The sequence below is a fragment of the Micropterus salmoides genome, unplaced genomic scaffold (genome assembly GCF_014851395.1).
Source record: "Micropterus salmoides isolate LMB-PRFRI ecotype aquatic unplaced genomic scaffold, ASM1485139v1 Ms_hic_scaffold_14, whole genome shotgun sequence".
Taxonomy (NCBI): domain Eukaryota; kingdom Metazoa; phylum Chordata; class Actinopteri; order Centrarchiformes; family Centrarchidae; genus Micropterus; species Micropterus salmoides.
The window spans coordinates 23,221,923-23,234,766 of NW_024040485.1; the positions used below are offsets into that span (position 1 = coordinate 23,221,923).

The 12,844-nt window shown below is 39.6% G+C and overlaps 2 pseudogenes; both read left to right on the forward strand.

Moving 5' to 3' along the window:
* Positions 1–437: 437 nt before the first annotated feature.
* LOC119902386 lies at positions 438–5,355 on the forward strand (annotated as a pseudogene).
* A 252-nt stretch (positions 5,356–5,607) lies between these two features.
* LOC119902385 lies at positions 5,608–12,844 on the forward strand (annotated as a pseudogene).

Here is a 12,844-nt window from a genome sequence, read left to right on the forward strand (position 1 = left end):
CCACAACAATATCAGATGCTAAGAGCAACTTCTCCAACTGTTTCTCAGCCCATGTCTTCAAAAACCAATGCTGCCTTATCACACCACTTGGCGTCTCATTCTGATGCACATAGTAGCCTATCCTTTAGCTTCTGTATGAGACAAACTTTTAACATGTGGTTAAAGTTTTGAAAAGGTCCAGTGTGGTTAGTTTTAGGCAACAAACTGCTTGGTTATGTTTAGGATCCCGGTTTGGGATAAAGTAAGTATACATTATGTAATGTATGTCACGTTATGTAACTTTAAATCCGTAAACTGTTGACTTTTGGTATCTACAGAGGACATGAATCCTAGTCTGAGGAAACTACATCACCATTGCTCCATTGTAGGCCATGCAGATAATGATCAGATGAACAGGTTAATCATTGACCTGATTGCAGTCAGAGTATAAAGGCCGAGGATCCTCACTCAGAGGGTGTGCTGTCACAGCAGAGGGAGAGGACTGCCACAGAGCTGGAGAAGAAACACGACAACAACATGAGAATTACACTAATTCCCTTTTTGTTTCTCCTGGCTGCTGCCTGTGTCCCTACTCTCTGTGGCAAAGAGGAGCAGCCTGTCATCCAGCCTGAGGCCCCAGCTGAATATCGTTCCCACTTTGCTGCTCTGGATGATGTGCGTCTTCTGGCAAACGGCCTCCTCCAGCTGGGTCAGAGCCTGCAGGAGTTTGTGCAGAAGACAAAGGGACAGATAAACGACATCCTCCAGAAGCTCAACATTTTTGACCACTCGTTTTACCAGCTGTCAGTGCTCGCCAGTGAAATTAAAGAGGAGGAAGAGGAGCTGAAGAAGACCACTGTGGTACTGAAGGCCAACAATGAAGAGATCAAGGGCCTGTCTGTTGAGATCAGCTCCAAAGTGGACAGCATCTTACTGGAGAAGAGTCGCCTGCAGAACAAGGTGGAAGGCCTGGAGGAGAAGCTGAGCAGTCTGTCACATGGCCTGGTGATGAGGGAACAAGTGGCAGAGATCAATGGCCTTAGGGTGAGTCACCTGTTGTTAGAAAGGAAACCTGCTCTTGGATTGTTCTCCTGCCTATTCTGCACAGGAAGAAATTAGAAAAGAAAACATCTTATTGAATACTGATCTCAGTTACTCATATTATTTTAGATTGTAAATGTTATGGTCGTTTAAATAGATGGAGACAAGCTTTAAACAAGGGCTTTTCGAATACTTACTGTAATGGCACTATTCGTTAAAAATTAGTATGCAATCTTATCCTTTACAGTGATTTGTTTTGCATTTGTTCTCCCAGTGTATGACTGCTATAAGACAGACTCAGAATATTCTGTGTAATATTAACTATATAATAATAATAATAAATAATAGTAGCTATTTGTGCACTTTTCAATATAGGTTACATAGTGTTTCACAATAATCAATGTAAAAACTAAACAAGTCAAAATTAAAATAAAAAATTACAACAGTCAGTATAAAGGAAAAAGAAATATGCAAATAAAGGAAAAACTAAAGTGGGTATCACACAGTAATAGCACCAAAAAGTTAAAGTAAATAACACCATTCTTTAACAGTTCTCATGTTTTCCCATGACTTTCTTCCCTGATCAGGGGGTGGTCCACAGCCAGGAGCAGAGCATCACAGAGCTGCTGAAGGCTGTGAGGGAGCAGAGCGACCAGCTCAACAACCAGAGGGTTAAGATCAGGATTCTGGAGGAAAAGGTAAATCTTAGGGACTGTAGGAAAATGATTAGGTGGAAGGTGGAAGTTTATGTACTTTGTCTTTCTGCTGAGAGGGTAGCTGAATTTCTCAAATTTCTCACCCAGATTCATTCTTTCCTTGTGACGTTTATTTTTAAAAGAAGCATCACATAGATGACTTTCATTTTGATATTTAATACTGCATTCTGGAAGAAATGTCTCCAACAAGCCCGGCCACGCAACCTCAGCGTAAGAGATTTTACAATTGATACCATACATATCAGGCTATAGCGTCATCTGATCTAATTCTTTATTTGTTATTAAGTGGAATCTGGGTAAAATACTGGGTGCTCAAGTGTAGCGGCCATAGATCTGGTGCTGGTTCCCGTTTTACTCATTCAGTACCTGTAATAGTGGTTCAAAAATCGAGAGTGACTTACCATTTGGTTATGTTTGCCAAAATATGTTATTTTGAGATATTGTGGGAGAGGGTGTTGTATTTGATCATTACTTAAATTTTTGGGAGAGTCTTGCTTATTTCCTCTAAAATTAAATATAGGTTCCAGTCCCTATCTCCACTCCAAAGATGTCCATACAGTCCCTTCAGTCAGAGTGGATGGGCAGTGGAGTTTTAGTCTGTTGCTGTGCAAAAGTATGCATTTCTCCAGGAATTTCCTAAGAGTATTGTGCCTGCTTTTTGAGTTATGAGCTCTCATCATCATGGCATTGCACTGAATGTGCTGGTAAAAAGAAACCTTAATGGAGGCATGGTGCTGTACTATATAATTTAGACTTTAAATCTTTGGAGGATAATAATCTTAGCCAGTGCCTCAATGATATAACACATTTGCATTTTCCTTGGTCTTGAGAACTCAAAAATTCATACTGTTGCCGTAAAATATCTTAAAAACTTTGGAAAAGTTCTACTTTTGCAACAAACCAAGATTTATTATGTGTGGAATTGCTTTATAATCCACAGTATTTCTCTAGAGTCAGTCTAAGGATGATGTCTGCAGGCTGAAGTGTTTCCCTATTTCCCCAGCTAACAGCCAACACATTGACCCAAGAGACCATTGAGAGGATGCCTGAAATCTTCAAAAGTGAAGCACCAACACTCACCCCTTATCTGACCTCTAGTTCTACCAGCACCACCGAAATGATGAGTAAGATGGATAATAAAACATGAGGAATTGTTGAGATTAATATTAGGATTTGGTATATTTTATTTGCCATACAATGATATCAGCACGCACAATTGTTATATATTCAGTCTTACGGTGTCACTGCTCGTTATTTAAAAATGTCCATACAATTTCCAGCAATTTTGTGCTTCACATTTATACAATTTCATGCAGTTATAACGGGGAGCTGCCTAGTACATTCACATTTTCAGCACTTGCCGAGCAATCAGTGACCCTGCACACGTTATTCTTGCTAATACTGCTGATATGAACTGTTGACCTACTGGTCACAAGTGTGCTTCTCTGCTCCAAATTACCACTCTGCAGCTAATCTTTATTCAGGGCAGTTTCATGTTTGACTTGAGGTTTGTGGTCATTTTTTAGATCTACCATTAGACTGCAATGAGTTGTTCAACAGAGGAGAACGAGTCAGTGGTGTCTATGCCATCAGACCCAATGGAATGGAGCCCTTCATGGCCTTTTGTGACATGAGCAACGGTACTGTCTCACAAAAACAGCACAAAACTTAAAACACAAAATTAAAAAAAACAAAAACGTATTAATCATGGTTTAGTCTTTGTCCAGCTGTTTATCTTATTTAAAGTTGTAATCCTTAATGTAAAGCAGGGGTAGTAGCAGATGTTGGAGTGAACAGTAAACAGTGAGGCTGATATCAATGAGTTGAAGTTACAACAGTAATGCTGGATTACGTGCATGGATTGTATGCTGTGAATCCAGCAGGGAAAGGCAGACTCCGCCATTAACTATGAAAACAAATATAGAGAAAGAAAAAACAGACTGTAAATGCATTTTTTTTAAATCAACCTTTAATATTAAATGCTATTTCATGAAAATCTTAAAGATTATAACTTCAAATTAAGTCATCAGTATTGTCTGTTTTTTCCATTTAGACCATGGAGCAACAGTCATCCAGCGAAGGAGGGATGGCTCAGTGAATTTCGATCAAATCTGGGAGAAGTATGAAAAGGGTTTGGAGATTTTCAAGGTGAGAGGCACTATTCGCTTCTCAAGACTCTAAGCGCAATTACCCATTGAAGTTGAAAATTAATTTTCAACTGCCAAATTCTAAATTACTTGGCTTACATGATGATTATAACGTTTATTATTTTATAAACTATGTAAGTAAAAGGATACCTCCACCTCTGCATATACCTTTGTGTGCATCACTTCTTAAAGATGCTTGTAAATCATGTCAGCTCTGACCTCTCAATAACGTCTCTCTCACAGGGGAGTTTTGGCTGGGTCTCAGGAAGATCCACTCTCTAGCAGCTCAGGGCAACTCTGTCCTTCACATTCACCTGGAAGACTGGAAACAGGGCAGGCGCTATATCGAATACAGATTTCACCTTAATGGTCCAGAGAGCAACTATGCCATTCACCTCACACTTTTGTCTGGAGATTTGCCAGACCCCATGATCAACCACACAGGCATGATGTTCTCCACCAAGGACAGAGACAATGATAAGCACCAGGAGTCCAACTGTGCCCACAACTACACAGGTAAAACAGATGTGCATGTGGGAGACATGTGTCTCCTCATGTAATGCAAAGATGGGGATTAATGAATACTTGTCACATGGAATCAGTCGCACAACATGTAATTTCTGTCAACTTCCAGGTGGATGGTGGTTCAACGCCTGCGGAGACGCCAACCTGAACGGGAGATATTTCCACATGAGACCTAAGGGGCGTTCAGAGCGTAGGAGAGGGATTCAATGGAAGCTGGGCCAAAAGACTTCTTATTCCCTCAGCTCACTCAGATCTCTGTCTACCCTGTGGCTCCCCCCAGCACCACCTCCACCACTTCAGCTTCCTCTGAGACAGGTGCCTCTCTCTGATCCATTGCCAATATTCTCCAGTAAAATTTTGCATTAAACAGTGGCCTCTTCAGGACATAATTGGCATTGCTTCATGTGAGCTGCAGCCATGATTTAGGAAGGCAGAGAGGAACTTTTTTCCTCCAAATGTTCGAGTTCTGGTAGATTAAATTCAGTCACACAGGACACAGGACACAGTGCTGTTGTGTCCTCAAGAGAGAAAGCCAAAATAATGTATTGCTACCTAATAGGATAGGACACAATTTATTGTGTAATCTAAAATATACTAAAATGCAGTTAGCATAAACTACATCTTCACTCACTGTATCTTAGAGGTCAAATGTTATGGATAACAAATGAAAACATACAGCTACATAGAGTATATATAATAAGTTTTTATATTGGGTCACATTGACTCTTTGTATACAGCAGTGGTTCCCAACATGTGGGGCAGGACTTGCCTTATTGTTTTGATGTTGCATACTTTTTTAAAGTTAGAGACAAAACTGACTCAACAGCGTGTCTGTTTGTCATGTTCACAGCGAGAGAATGGAAAACTTGGACAGGAAGAAACTGTGTCCAGAATTTTTTAAAGTTACTGATCGGTACATTCATGTTTTTGGGTCACTCTAGAATCAATATGTTTTTTTTTGTTTGTTTGTTTTTAGTTTGTTAATTTTTTTTGGACAATGCACATTTGTTTCTTTCAGAGTTGCATTGCATGTTTTCTCATTGTGCAAATAAACCTTTCTCAAAACATTTTCATTTATTAGTTAACATTTTGAGATGTATGCTATTTTTCAGAACATTTTTAACAAATTACGCTTTTAAAATTGATGGACACACAATCAGCCTTTTCAAAAAGTGAAATCTTGTAAATGAATAACTAATGCACATCACAATGTTGCTACATGTTGTACTAAATCTTACAAAATGTTGCAGTGGGATGTTGTGATGCCAAACTCTTTTGTACTGTGTTGTCAGGAGCCCTAACAACACAGTAAAAAAAAACTCCAGAGGGCAGTGTTGTTCTGTCTCATGCAGATACCTTCCACTCTGATTTGATAGTGCTGTTTATATAATTACATTTGACAAATGGTGTTTGTTTTGTAAACAGATTCTTAGAACCACATCTATATTAAGTATGTGCTTCTAATGACTCTCTAATTGCTCCTCTCACTCTCTGTTCACACACTCAGCTGTAAGAAAGGGTAAATATCCTCTCCTAAAATAGCGCTAAGTGCATCTGCAATGAGAGCTGTGATCCTTCTTTTTAGCATATCATTACTCCAATCACAGCTGCAGCCAAACACTTCTTTGTGACTGGGCCTGCAGCCATGACAGTGATCTCCCTGCACATGTGTGAAGGAGCGTGCGTCTTTGGTTACTCCCCCTGGCCTGTGCAACACACATTTGAAAGTTTGAAAGGTTATTTTGGGCTTTAGAAGTACCACTGTAACCCTGTGCTTCCAGTGAAATAATAGGAGGAGTCAGGATTTTACCCTCCCTTTCTGCCCCTGTGTACCATTCCCCATGTCAGCTGAGAGGGGATTTCCCTCAAAACAACAGTTTCCCTGGCTCTCTTTGCAGTTGCATTAGGCTTGATTTTCATTTTAAAACAATGGACAACAGTCCTCTGCAGGTGCTGACTGTCCCCACAGCCCCCTACCCTGACCAGAGACCCGGCACCAATGGACTGAGGAAAAAGGTCTTTGTATTCCAGTCCAGGAGAAACTACCTACACAACTTCATCCAGAGTATATTCTCCTCCATTGACCTTCGTGACCGCCAGGGATCGACAGTGGTGGTGGGAGGAGACGGTCGCTTCTTCAATCGAACAGCTATTGAGGTTATTGTGCAGATGGCAGCTGCCAACGGGGTCAGTGTCACCGTGTGTGTGTGTGTGTTCATTTGTTTGTTTGTGTGTGCATGCTGGTAAGTGTGTGCTTGTGTACATGTGTGGGTGGGTGGATGTGAGCACATATACCAATGTCACCTTGCCCCCATCACCTGTTATCATCCCTTTGTTTTCATTGGTTGTACCAGGCTCATATCTTTAAGTTGCATCTTTTGACAGGTTTCTTTTTTTTGGCGGGGGGGGGGGGGGGGTATCAATCAATATCAAAATTTCAATAAAGATAATCAAAAATGTATTACATCAGACATTAACAATTTAAAGGTATAATCTGTAATCCAAATGTAAATGTAAATTTAAATCAATACATTGATACATTGCAATCTCTAACTCAAGATCCACCCATATTACACAGTTCTCCTAAAGATGAAGTAGTAGAAGTCCTAGAGGTGCTATGTATGGTATCATAAAACTATGGAGTTAGCATGTCAACAGACCCATCTGCATTACAACTGAACAAAATCCATCTGCTGCCAGAGTGAAATAGTTGAAAAGCTTTTGACAAAAACAACAAGTTGATCGTGAGTTGGGTTTGTTTTGTTAAACTACTACTGTATTTCCAAGGTCAATAATGGAAAAGTTGCTTACATCTTTACAATATGTACACAGAATTGTGAGTAGTTACTAAGGAATGAGTGAGAAATTAATCAGGAACAACTCATAAAGAAAGTGGTCAGTATGATCGATTCACATTTATTAAGAAATCATTACCTGATGATTAATTAATATAGTAGCTCCCAGTCTGTTCTCTGGTAAATCATCATGATCTACTTTATGGTCCATTCAGAGTTATTCACTAACTACTTATTAACGATTCACTAATGATCGGGTCATTCCCCATTTGTTCATCATTGTTCCAGCTACTGAGAGTTTTGTGAACCGTATTGCAGTGTTACCAAATATCTTAACACTGTTGGAACAGCAAAGATGGTGTATGTGGTAAACCTGTTACATCATTGCGTTAGTCATTATGAGAATGTTAGCAAGTTCACGTTAGCATTTAACTCAAAACACTGTTGAGTACAGTCTCATTTTGAATTTCAAATTTGTATTTGTACAATACAAATAAACAACATAGTTTTCATTGCTTTTTATGTTATTTTTATGTGAAATAAGCTTTTATTTTTTGTGAAATAATACATATTTAATACCAGCTGCCTTTTTGTAAAAAATATACAGTTGAAACTGTAATTTCTTTTCATTATAGCATTTAGTTCAAATTGCATTTGACACCAGTTTGCTGATGCTTTTATCAACTTAAAATGTAATTAGCCAAGTATGAATGGCCAGTATTTGGGATTAATAAGCAATGCAAGACGTCTAGGGTAGACACCAAAACAATGTAACACTGAGTAATTAAAGGGTGAAATCTGCCTTTCAGCTGTGAAACCAGCTAGCTGCTGGTGTCAATGCAGCACCTAGCTACTAGGCTGTCTACGTATATAACCTGTTTTGTTTTCTTCCCCCATGCCAGCACCATTAATGAGCGCTCTGTGGTCCTTGGGTTAAATTACATAAGCTTTGAGCTTCTTGTGCTTTCTTGGTCAGATGGTATACTTAGAGGGATTTAAAATACACTTACACATAATAGAACTTGCTGTTGATGTGTTGTAACTGAAGAAGCATGACAGACCAAAACTGATATTCCCTCCCCTCCCCCACTCAGATAAGTTAAGATACCCACTCATGCCAGCCAACTCACACAAACACCTGTGTGACACTTCTTCAGGTGGGTCATCTTATCATTGGACACCATGGGATAATGTCCACACCGGCTATCTCCTGTGCGATTAGGAAATACAAAGCCATCGGTGGCATCATCCTCACCGCCAGCCACAACCCTGGTGGACCTGATGGAGACTTTGGCATTAAGTTCAGTACTGCAAATGGAGGTATGGTAACTGGAGAAGAGGAAGCATGCAAGTTCATCGGCCAAGTGAAAAATAGTGTTACAAGAGATGTCAAACTGACATTTAACAAGGCTACACAAGGCCTCATTCAGATATGTGGCACAGCTGAGAAAAAGTTTGAGACTTTGTCTGGACATTAAAATCTGAGACGAAAAATATCTGCATGGTTCTACCCATAAATGTCTCATACAACTATGAATAGTATCACCACCAGTATACTGGATGTATTTACTGTAGCTGTGGTTCTATAGCACACCATTACATCCAAATATCACATTTAACAACAGAGACTTTCTACTGCATCCAGGCCCAGCCAAGGAGGCTGTCACAAACAAGATCTTTCAGATCAGCAGGAACATTGAGGAGTTTGCTATCTGCGCCGGACTGCAAGTGGATCTGACAACCCTGGGCAAACAGACGTTTGATCTGGAAAACAAGTTCAAACCCTTCACAGGTGAAATGCACATTTAGTCTGTCACCCATCACCTCAGATTAGGAGAAGATGGAGACAGAAGATGTCATTTTAGTGGTACATTTATAAAAATTATATGTATATATTATTTTCCCCTCGATCATTAATTGTCCAGACAGCAAAGATTTAATCTAAACGTTTATGATGCATGTCAATTCACAGATTAAAAATACAATTTTGTTTCTCATTTGTGGTTGTGTCCAGTGGAAATTGTGGACTCTGTGGAATCCTATGCTAACTTGTTGAGGAACATCTTTGACTTTGCTGCTCTAAAGGAGCTTCTATCTGGGAAAACCACATCAAGATACGACTAGATGCCATGCATGGAGGTGAGAGAATATCCTGGAACACTTGTTTAAAAATAGTTTGACATTTTGGGAAATATGCTTATTCGTTTTCTTGCCTAGAGTGTGATGAGAGGATTGATACCACTCTCACGTCTGTATGGTAAATATGTATCTAGAGCCAGCAGCCAGTTAGCTTACCTTAGCACAAACAGGGGAAACAGGTAGCCTGGCTCTGTCCAAAGGTACACAATCTGCCTACCAGCAACTCTAATGCTCTAAAACAGTAAAAAACAAAAGTGTAATGTAAAATGAGATTCCAGGAAATGACTGCGTCCAGCCAGAAAGAGTCTGGCAAATAACCCACCATAAAACCACAATGTGTCGTTCTAACACAAACGAGATATAAAGTGTTTTTAGTGAGCTTTATTGAAGTCTATGATAGTCAGATTACCTTCGGACAGAGCCAGGCTAGCTGTTTCCCCGCTTCCAGTCTTAGTGCAAAGCTAAGCTAACTGGCTGCTGGCTGTAGTTTCATCAGTTCAGTTTACTGTACAAATATGAAAATGGTATCAATCATCTCATCTAACCTGAAAATGTTGAACTGTTGCTTTAAACAGAGCAACACGCAGTTCTGATGTAGTTATACATTCATGCCAATAAAGCTGATTGAATTGAATTGAATTGAATGCTGATAGTGCTACTTCCCATAACACCATAGTTGACTTCAGTCATTGTCTTTACACCAGTCTTCTCTTATCTCTCTCTCTGTCACTTCTGTCTGCTCCCAAGTGGTAGGACCATATGTGAGGCGAATACTCTGTGAGGAGCTGGGCTGCCCTGCCAACTCTGCCATCAACTGTGTGCCATTGGAGGATTTTGGGGGTCAACACCCAGATCCTAACCTCACCTACGCTGCAGATCTGGTTGACAGCATGAGAGACGGACAGTATGATTTTGGTGCAGCATTTGATGGTGATGGGGTGTGTGTACTGTTATTTGTCTCTTCTTTAGATTGTCTAAAATAAAATAAATAAGTCTTAAATTTTCTAATTGGACACAAAGTATATTTCACATTCACATGTGAAAAGATCCCAGAACTGAATCAAAGGCTGTGCCTTCCAACCTCTGTCTGTCTGTGGGCCATCTAGGACCGTAACATGATCCTCGGTAAGAATGGCTTCTTCGTCACCCCGCCTGACTCTGTGGCTGTGATCGCTGACAACATCTTCTGTATCCCATACTTCCAGCATACAGGGGTGAGAGGTTTCGCCCGCAGCATGCCCACAAGTGCAGCCTTAGACAGGTAAAAAATACAGCCTGGCTTTTACATTACTACTAAAACCAATAAGCCAGTGATATACCAAGTGGAAAACCACGTCAAACTTATAGTACTTTTAGTGCAAATAGATATTTAAACAACATTTAATCATTGTATTTAAACTTACACATTAATAATAACAAAAATCATATTATGACATTTCAGTGTATCACATCTGTTGTTTCAAGGGTTCCCTGTGCTTTCTTAGAATACTCATTTGCTGTAAACCTTGCAGAGTAGCCAAGGCAACAAAAATAGAGTTGTATGAAACTCCCAGTGGGTGGACGTTCTTTGGGAACCTTATGGATGCAGGCAGACTGTCTTTGTGTGGAGAGGAAAGCTTTGGTACAGGTACTGTGTTGCTTCAGCAAGTTATTAGATCAAAAGATGATTTCATTCTCATATTTTAGTTTTTAGTTGTTTTTTTTCTGTGCATAGCACACTTAATTACAAACCCTCTTTCAGGTGGAGACCATATTCGTGAGAAGGATGGGCTTTGGGCTGTGCTGGCATGGCTGTCCATCCTGGCCACTAGAAGGCAGAGTGTGGAGGATATTCTTAAGTACCATTGGTTAAAGTACGGGAGAAACTACTTCACCAGGTGATGTGTGAACCCATGGTGTGTGGTGTATGGTGTGTGTTTGTTTGTCTGTATTCAGGGTTGTACTCCATCATTCATCAAAAACCACCAAAACAGCTAAAGTTTAAAAAGAACAATTAAGAAACAGTGGTTGAATTATTTCTAGATAGAGATGGAACTGAAATGGGTGGGCTGAAGCTACAGAGACGTTAAGAAGATATGATATGACTGACATCTAGTGGAACATATGGACAATAACACTTTAGGCTTAGGCCATCTGTCCATTTTACTAAATAAAAAATGACTATTTAGTTGTCATAAAAATATTTTCTCTGCTGATTTACAGTGGTTACAAATAATATTAATAACACTGCATTAGCAGAGAAATGTACATTTGGTAGGTATTGCTGCTCTTCTACAGTGAAAAGTCTAAAGTTATTACAGTTACAGTAAAATGTTAGATTGTTCCTCCTTCATTAAAATAATATGCCTATTTATGAACATGCAACAATAAAACACTTTTTCTGTTAATACTAGCTTAAATGTTGTTTCATCCAGATATGACTATGAGAATATAGACATAGATGCAGCCTGTGAGATGATGGAGGATTTGGAGATTATGATTGCCGACAAGTCCTTTGTGAAGCAGAGATTTGCTGTGGAAGACAAAATCTACCAAGTGGAAAAAGCAGACAACTTTGAATACACAGACCCAGTGGACAGCACCATCTCTAGGAACCAGGTATATGACACACACGTGTTGCTGTAAGGCTTTTATTTGTACAGGTGCTGGATGTATCCTGTGGTCACTAGGTATTTAAACTCTTTCAGCATTGGAGCTACTCAGCTGTGCCTGTAGATCATAAAAGCTTCACATGGTCTGTACTGGGCTGTTTTCACTGCAGGGTCTGCGGATAATCTTCACTGATGGTTCTCGAATCATCTACAGACTCAGTGGAACAGGTAGTGATGGGGCAACAGTTCAAATCTACATAGACAGCTATGAGAAGGAGCGGATTTTTGAAGACACGCAGGTAAAATATTGAATTCTGAACATTTCAGGACTAATTTGGGCAAAATAGCAAAAATTTCACAATACTGAAACAGAACATCACTGTGATTTGCATGAAATGTGACAATTTTTGGATTATATGAGGTGTTGATAGTCCTGTGTGGTTAAGAGGAAGAGGATGTATCAACCATAAATGAAAAATATGTTAATTTGAACGCGCTGGAATAAATGTCTGTGGAATAAAAGATACAATTGCAATAAACACTATATGCCTGCTCATAGTTAAATATTCATGAGGAATCAGTGGCATATGGCAGCCAGGTGCTTGAGTCTGTTACCATATCATCTTTGTTTGGCACAGGTGATGCTGGCACCCCTGGCAACCATAGCTCTGAAGATTTCCCAGCTCCATCACAGGACAGGTCGAAGTGGCCCATCAGTCATCACATGATTCCACCCATATGTAACTCCATCATTGCTAATGTAACATGCATTTTTGTTTTTCTGTCCAGATTTTTGTATAAACTGAGCTTCATGTCCATACGTAGCTGCACAACATGCAGTAGTTTGCATTTTTGGCTAAAACATATCGAGCGATTCTCCATGTACAACATTAAATGGCTTTTTATTTTTG